Source organism: Leptosomus discolor, chromosome Z (assembly GCF_034619465.1).
Source record: "Leptosomus discolor isolate bLepDis1 chromosome Z, bLepDis1.hap2, whole genome shotgun sequence".
In the NCBI taxonomy this organism is placed as follows: Eukaryota; Metazoa; Chordata; class Aves; order Leptosomiformes; family Leptosomidae; genus Leptosomus; species Leptosomus discolor.
This window is the reverse complement of record NC_141419.1, coordinates 29,382,510-29,391,179: the sequence shown is the minus strand read 5'-3', so window position 1 is coordinate 29,391,179 and position 8,670 is coordinate 29,382,510.

Below are 8,670 nucleotides of genomic sequence, written 5' to 3'. Positions count from 1 at the left end.
TCCAGTTTCCAAACATAATTATTCTGGAAATAGCACAAGTTATAGAAGCTGTATTCTTTAACACTGTTCTGTGGCACTGGATGTTACTATGATACTCTCAACAATGAAAAATAAGTTCAAGAACTCCTCCCTTTCCTGTTCTTGCTGCTTATTAATAGTTTTTGGATAGCCTTCTTATGTCTCATCTGTTGTTCTAGAAAATAAAGGCCTTTTTACTCTTTGGATAAAATAATTTCACAAGTCCAGTGGTTTAATTTACAGGAATAACCATCTGGCTTTAGATATGTGAACTTGGGCCACAGAACAGAAAGTGGGGTGGTGAGGTTGATGTTTTAGTGGTCTTCAAATCATTATCTGAAAATTAATATGAATGGAGAAAATGTATGAGTGCAGTCAAGAGGGTGACTGTATAGCAAACATGCTAAACTTTTTTAAAAGGTTAATTTGACATTTTGATATATAATGATCCCTTCTTCAACACAAAATTTTGAGTAGCCTGACAGAGGACTCGGCTTGAAATACATGTGTGAATACTTCTGTATATTATGAGTAAAGGTGTTAGATCCACTTTATGTAGGCAAATAATGTGCTGTCTCTGTAAACAGATTACAAATTAATCCTGACTTTGCTGAGTATGTGAATTACTATTCCAAAGATCATGTTATCTGCATTGTCATACTGCTAGTGTGGCATTACAGCAGGTAATGACAGGACAAGAGGCAACAGGCACAAACTGGAGCACAGGAAGTTCCACTTCAACATGAGGAAAAACTTTACTCTGAGGGTGACAGAGCCCTGGAACAGGCTGCCCAGAGAGGCTGTGGAGTCACCTTCTCTGGAGATGTTCAAAACCCGCCTGGACACAGTCCTATGCGACCTGCTCTAGGCTAACCTGCTTTAGCAGAGGGGTCGGACAAGATGATGTCCAGAGCTGCCTTCCGATCCCTGCCGTTCTGGGATTCGTTGTGACGCTTCCCAGACAGTTGTGAATTCCTTAGATGCTTTTTGCAAATTGCTTCTCTCCACCTTTCTGTTTGTTTAGTTACCTGTTCAAGAATCCTACTGAACTGACTAGCTGAGTGACTTCCAGTGAAGTGGCTCTGGGGAGAGTGCCTTTTAAAGACAGCTGAAGATTGTAATTGGTTTTGGCAAGGATTTAGGTGCCTATAAACATTTATGATTATGATGAAGTATTAAGGGGGTTTAAAGATACTGTAAGCACCCTGTTTCTCAATTTCTGCTTTAATTTGGAAAGTCTGCTGAGGAGATTGTAAACTGCGTTAGCTGTCACTGGGTGATCACGCACAAGGAAAGCAATTTGAAAATTCATATGGTATGTGCAACTTAATGGAACTTGCAGTTTTAATACAAATTCTATCAGCGGCTTCCACTGTTGCATAAACTTAATTACCACTGAGTGTGTAACACCAGAGAATAACAAGTGTTGAATGACACATGATCAATAATTCATTTGTTAGCACAGTATTGCTTACTGTGAAATGACCTTGAAGGGAACAATCTTGCAAGTAACTTCCTTTCCTTTTCCATATTATTAACTGAACAAAAGTGCAAATTCTACCAACATCATTTTTACTGGTAAACAAACAGAGCAACTGCTTTTGTAATGAATGGTGAAAAACCAAACGTGCAGGCTGTGAGATGCAGGCTACTACTCTTCCACTCTATATTGCATCCTATCAGTTTCTGACAGCAGAGTTGGTACAGGAACTGTTTTCAGGAACCAGGAATACTACTTGTCAATATTCTCAACTTGGGTTTTTGAAAATAGCTGTCCTGCAGTGCTGAATTTAAAATAGCTGGGAAAGTGCTCACTGTTATCTTTCAGTACTAACGGACGAACCTATTCCTATTGTGTCGTTTTCTTGTGCTGTTTCCATCATTCAGTTCTGTGTGTGGTTGCTGCTGGATGGGTTTAAAAAGACGTGGCTGCCAGAACTCTCAATTTGTGGCAGTGGTCTATGTTTCTGTATGACATACTGTATGTATAGCTGCTGCATTCAAGACTCATTATCCTGTACTAATCCATTTGAGTCTCTGCATTAATCTTAACAGGAGCCGTGTAAAATAAAAACCAGTGTAAATTACAGGAGACTGCTTTGCCTGGATTATCTTCCGAATCATTTGCTGCCCCAATGTGTTGGGCATGTATTGGACAAGTGCATATTTATTTTCCTATGTGGAAGAGGGCAAAATTTTTTAAGGCTTATATAGGGGTAAAATTATTTAATCACATAGCATTAAATTCTTGAGTAAGAATGGCTTGGCAAGGACTTTTTCAGTGTCTTGTGTTTGGTGTTCTGAAATTTGTGTTCCTTGATCAGCAAAACATGTTGTCATTTGTTCCGTGCCTAGCGTTTGAAAACGAATGGATTAATGGCATTCAGTTGTTTGCAAACTACTGCAGTGCTTGTTGCAGTGAAAAGCATCTCGTCTGACCTTGCGTTCTGAACATGGTTGCCCGCGGGTACCTGGTACAGAGGTACGTGCTTCTTCACAGCCTCTCTCTTCTGCTGAATTATTAGCATTGGTTCTCCATGCAGCTCATTGCTTTCCTCCAGATAACAGGGGAACGCTCCTGCGCTCTGGGACAGGGACTTGCACCGTCAGGTGTAGTGGAGCCTTTTCTCTCATCCTCTTGTTCCTCCCGGTGTCGCTGTTGGTCAGGCTGAAGCCTCCGAAGGGCGGCACAGCCGCGATCCCCCTGCGCAGAGCTGCCTTCGCCTCCGCCAGCCAGCTGCGCCAAACGCCGACCTCTGCTTCTGGATGCCTTTTCTATTTCGGCACATGTGGGAACGCTGCTTCGGAGCTGGTAATTAAATACACTTTATTCTGCAAAAGCCTCGGCTGGTTAGTGCAATTATGTTTTAACATTAACTCCAAAAGCCAAAGGGTAAAAACAAGTGTTTCATCTGGGTACTCATCTCCAGTCGTTTAATACATACTTTGCCCAATACGTTACTTTTCTCTGACGTTACAGCTCTGTTTTCCTGCAACCTGATTTCAAGGTGGAGTTAAGTGCAAGCTAGATATCTGAACTTCAGAGGAAGGTACATTCTTTCATTACATTAAAGTCTGGAAAGCTGGAATTTGGTGGGAATTGTGTTTAACTATCCTTACAGGTATCCCAAACCTCCTTAGATGCAATAGTGAAGTTAGCATCACTCATTCACGTACTCAGGGGAGTGTTACAGAGGTAATGAAATGACAGCTTGCAAGTTTAAACATGAGATACCGAGGAAGAACAAAGGGTAAATACCATCTCTCCTGCTCCTAAGGGGTTTATTTAATCCCCAGACTATTACTGAGTGCTTATCTCCTGTCTTTTGTGGATTTTAAGAGGCTACTCACTCCAGTATATAACTCCAATGATTTAGACTGACATATAATGCTATAAACCTCTCAGTCCAATGTGGCAGGTCTATTTGAAAAGTACCTAAAAAGTGCAGCACATACCTCTTCTTGGAGCTGTATTTCTTCTAACTACATTTTTTACCACAGTTGCTGGTATTTTTATATTTTTAGCACATTTATCACCAGAAGTATGCAGGATACTCGTATAACCCCAGAATATAAACCTCTTTCTAGCTCATATGGGACTGTATTCAGTTACAACTGAATGTGCTCACGATTATGTGTTTGAGAAATGAGGGATACCTATTTGCCCCATAAAGGGTAAAGACATTCTTCCTCCTCTCAATTTGATCCAGATAGCACTTGATTTATGGTCTTGGTTTAAGGCAGAGCAAATAGTGATGTAAGATTATGGTGATGTTTCATGATACAGTGCAAGTCAAATTATCTTCTAAAGCTTTGCTACAGTATTAGATCTTTGTAGGTTGAAAAAACAATGTGAGTATCTTAGCTGAAGGATCATGGAGTGTATGTACGATCATGGAGTGAGGGCAAAGGCGACAGAAACTTACGGCACTAAGAAAAAAGTCAGGGATGGAGAACAAGATAGGAAATCTAAAACCAGTGAGTTGATCACCACTATTCCAAAGCAGGCTTAACCACCACTGGCTGCTGTGACCCTGTTTTGCCTGCTAATTTGATCTCCTTACATTTTGGTTAGTTGTGTCACTGATTTTTTTTTTCCCCCCTGTCAATTTAATGCTGGAGTGGCTCCCTGCGAAGCCTGACAGGGACCATAGCTGTGTGAGGGAACCAGCTGCTGGCAGAAAAAGGAAGGGCCTTGAAAGTGAAGATGAGGCATTCAAAACCACCACCAAAGGAGGTGGTGAAGCCAGGGTGAAAGACACAGATGGCATTGCAGAGGAGAGTGAGGACCCAGCACAAGGCTTTTAGATGCTGGATATTACATTGGGAACACTGGGGAAGATAAGGTTGGACTATTGCAAATGGGAGGTGGGTCAGAGTGCACAAAATAGGATAGATTGAAAGAGCATGGTTTTGAATATTGTATGAAGGAACAAATGATTAAGATAATTATTGGGTGAGGAGAACACGGAAAGGAGCCAGATGTAGTTTAAGCTAACACACAAGGCTGCAATGCGGGCATATTTACTATGGAACAATATCATCCTAAACCTCCAAATCTGTTACAAGTTCATTGATTGGAGCATGAATGTGGCAGTCAAAACTATTATGATTAAGGAAAAAAACCATCAAAAACATAAAGAAAAGCATGTGAGACCAGAAGAAACATTCTTGTTTTGATGGTTGTGTTTTTCTTAATGTTTTCTTTACTATAAAAATTGTCCCAATGTCAATCAGCATGTTTTGTGTAAAAAAACAACAAAACAAAACCAAACAAAAAACACCCCCCCCCAAACCACACAAAAAAACTCCAACAACCAAAACCCCACCAATTTCTTTGTCCCATGTTTTTTAAAAACAGCTCTGATGTGTTAATCCATGCATTTCAGATCTCTACATTTGTTAGATTTATGTCATCCAATATTTGTCTAAGTGCTCCAGCTTGCATGCTGATCATATCATTTACTCTTCTGGCTGTTCACTGCTGCCTTCTTTGTGAACAATAAATACTGAAAGTTCACAGAAGAGCTAATCCTTACTGGTACTTGGCCTGTGTTACTCCATGTTGCATTGTTCCTACAGGAAATACTAGATAAGGAGCATACTTTGCACAACCCTTTTTGTGAGTTCTTCAAATCACAAATTTTCTAATTAAGTGAGAAGTTTGTCATTCCTCAGCGTGTTAGCTTGTTTCTTCGGGGCTTTTTTGAAACTGGGTTAAGACATTGGTATGTCAGAGTCTGCTGTGTTTGCAAAGTGCAAGTGATTTGCTTGGCTTACAATGGCCCTCAGCTAATCAGAAAACACATTTTGAATTCTGTATCTAAGCTGCTAATAAAACTTGTTTTGCAATGTGGGTTAAAATACTAGTAAGTCATTGTCTTCCATTATTTCCCTACCAGAGACCAAAATGAGTTCTGGCATAGAATTACAGCAGATATGACCCAAGTTAAAACAATTCATTTTTCCCCTAAATACCTATAGACCGACATGTATTTTCCATAGCAATTCCATGACTTTGCATTTGTTTTAATTATTTATCTAGTTCATCATTCTGTAGCTTCTCATTCCTCAGCACTGAGGTGAGATCAGCCCACCTTTGCTATGGTTCAGTAAATCAACAGAGCAGAGCGGAAAATACTTGTGCTCTTCTTTTCTCATTATTCTGGCTTAGCACTGTTTTTCTTTGAACTTTCTATAATTCTGTATAATTACTCATTCCAGCATGATACTTGCTGGGAGTGGAGAATCTGGATCTGTACGTGTCTCTACCAGGCCACATAATTAAGACTCAAGGTATTAATTTTTGCTTTCTTCCACCAAGACAAGATGAATACAGTGAGCACAGCCAACGCATAAATCAAGTTCTCCCTAATCTCTGTCATGAACTACTGTTCAGCTTTCATTTCCTCCACAGCTCTTCCCCAGGAGAGAGGGTGCAAGAAGCTGTATTTTTCTGCAATATGCTATCCTGCTGCTCTACTTGTCCAAGAGATGAAAAAAGCTGTCTCCTCTTTCTTGCAGCCTGAGCTGCCCTGTTGTGAACACCTGCACCCACCAGGGCAGCGGGCAGAGCTGGGGGGCAAGCTCACAGCCACGGCCTCCACCCGTGTCCTTCCAGTTTCCCATCAGCCGAACTGGTTGTCAGCAAAAGGGAATTAGGCATCCAAAGCAGAATATTTCACATCTACCCATAGGAGATAAATATGTTTTCACCCTGGATGCTCATAATTTCCAGCTCCTCCTTCCTCTGCCAAACTGGTTACTCAGATGCTCTAATCTATTTAGCAGAGCTGATGCAGCAGAGGTGATGCAACATACCTTTGCACTCTGGACTTTATACAAACCAGCCCCAGCTGATTTTACTGGAGACAAATTAGGGCTGCTGATAGCATTGCACCACATGTGCACTGGTGGGGATGGGGAGCAGCAGCACATGACCAGGAAGGGGGGTGACAGCAGGGTGGCAGTAGAACTGGTCTTTGACAAAGGCAACTGGTGGCAGGTAGGACAACTGTCACCGTCTGCCTCACTTAAGTGCTTAATGGTGGAGGTGATGGAAATTTGCCTGTGTCTGAAGTGATTCAGGCAGCTGTATGACAAAAAACCTTAAGGATGAGGCAATGCTGATGTCTGCACATTCATTTTTAACCTCAGGAAGGATACCAGCTGCTGAACCTTATGAATGGTGCAATAAATAATAAAAACGTGGCTGGCCACAAGTGTTTTGTGAAGGGTTGTTCATTGCAAGTGCAGACAGATGGCTGAAAGATAGGTAGTGTAGGTTACCCAAAAATCCCTGCACTCCTGTGGCCTAGCTCATGATGTAGGCTACTGCCAATAAAATCTGAGGTGAGCAACTTTCTCATAGACCAGGCCTAGGAGAGAAACAGGCCTGTTGCACATGACTTGGAGGAACAAGAAGAACCACTGTGCCTACAACAGAGGTGTGAATGGATATTTTCCTTCGTCTGTTTCATTTGCACTTCCTGAACTGTGCCCTCACTAGGCCAACTAGATATTGGTAGTAAAATTATCGACACTTTTCCTCAAGAAACCTATACTGAAAGTGGCAGCTTGGCAGCAGCCTTCACAGTGCTGCTTCTCGGGTGTCGTCATTTGCACAGCTGCCAAAAGGCGGTCAGGACCCTGAGCCAGAAGCCATTGTTTGCTCAGACCTCTGAGCCAATATACATTCACCCACTGCAGCAATTCACACTTAAATTGCATTATCATAGGTGTTATACAATTGTATGTGATGCAAAGCAGTGGGGAAATGCTCTAGGAGGCCCAATAAAGACCGTCACAATACAGAGACTTCTGTCCTTCCTACAATTTCTTGATCATAACTTGATTAGATAATCTAGGCTGCTAATATTTACTTTTTGATGGGGCAGATTTTCTAATGACTTTCTTAATAAGGTTGCCAAAATCTGTTCGAGACTGATGACAGATACGAGGTCAAATATGTTGGAGGAAACATCAAGACTTCATTTCAGCGCATAAAAGATCTGTGTTTCATTTGCTGAAATTGCACATCCTCATTACTCTGCAATGGTGGCAAACTTTCGCAGCACTTAGTGTTACACTTTTCATCCCAGCATGATTGATAAGAATGCTGCAGTCTCCTGTCATGAAGCTGCTGCTGTTAGCCTGTGTGCAAGCTTATTTGCTTATGAAATTCTGTGTCAAGTTCAACGTAGGGAGGAATAGTTCTCTCCTCCTAGGCCTTCCACAGTACCTGACAGGACCAGTGTGGGATGAGCATCCACTAGAAGTGCATCCCCTCATCCAACAGCAGTGGCACAAAGCTTTAAGTTCTGGTGTCACCAGAAGAAGTAACAGCTAGCAAAATTGGTGAAATAGCTGGAGATTTAAATTTTCACAGTGAAGGTACATATAGAAGGACGTTGCCCAGGGTGGAGTGGTGGTGGGAGCGGAGCTGTTCTCCTGCATGGGGCACTTCCCCAGGCAGAGCCAGGGAAAATCCTGTGCTGCTCCCAGCTGTCCAAGTCCAGACTCCCAAGCACCCTCCTAGAACGGTCCAGGACACCACACAATTTAGCGGCTAAGGCAGCACAGCTGTTACATGCTCACTCATCCATGCTTGGGGTTTATTCTAACAAGTTTTTACTTGTTGGAAAAACTGTCAGAGGAAAAAAAAAAAACAAACTATGTTCTATGATTTAGACATTAACATCTCTGTTTTTCCAATGTGATTTGAATACATCTGTTTTTGCAGTACATGCTTGCACAGTGTGAAAGAAAGAATAGATCAATTCAGATCACAATAAATACCCATACTCTGGGAATCAAACTAGCTTAAAGATCTTTCAGTTTCAGAGTTGAAAAAAAAAAGCTAGGTTTCAGAAAGAGAAAAAAAGCTTTTGAAAAGAACACTATATAACTGTACACTGTACAGTTGTCACTGTATATCTCCAACACAAAAGCAACGACATTTTTTCACCAATGCAGAAACACAATTGTAATTTATAGTATTAGTTTAAAGACCTTATTATAAACACTAAAACAGACCCAGGATTTGATGGCTCTGCTTCTTACAGCAGAGCACACATGATTCATGAAAAAGAAGAGAATGGGAAAAGAAAACTGGTAAGCAGAGAAAGTAAAAGATGAAGGAGATTATTTATG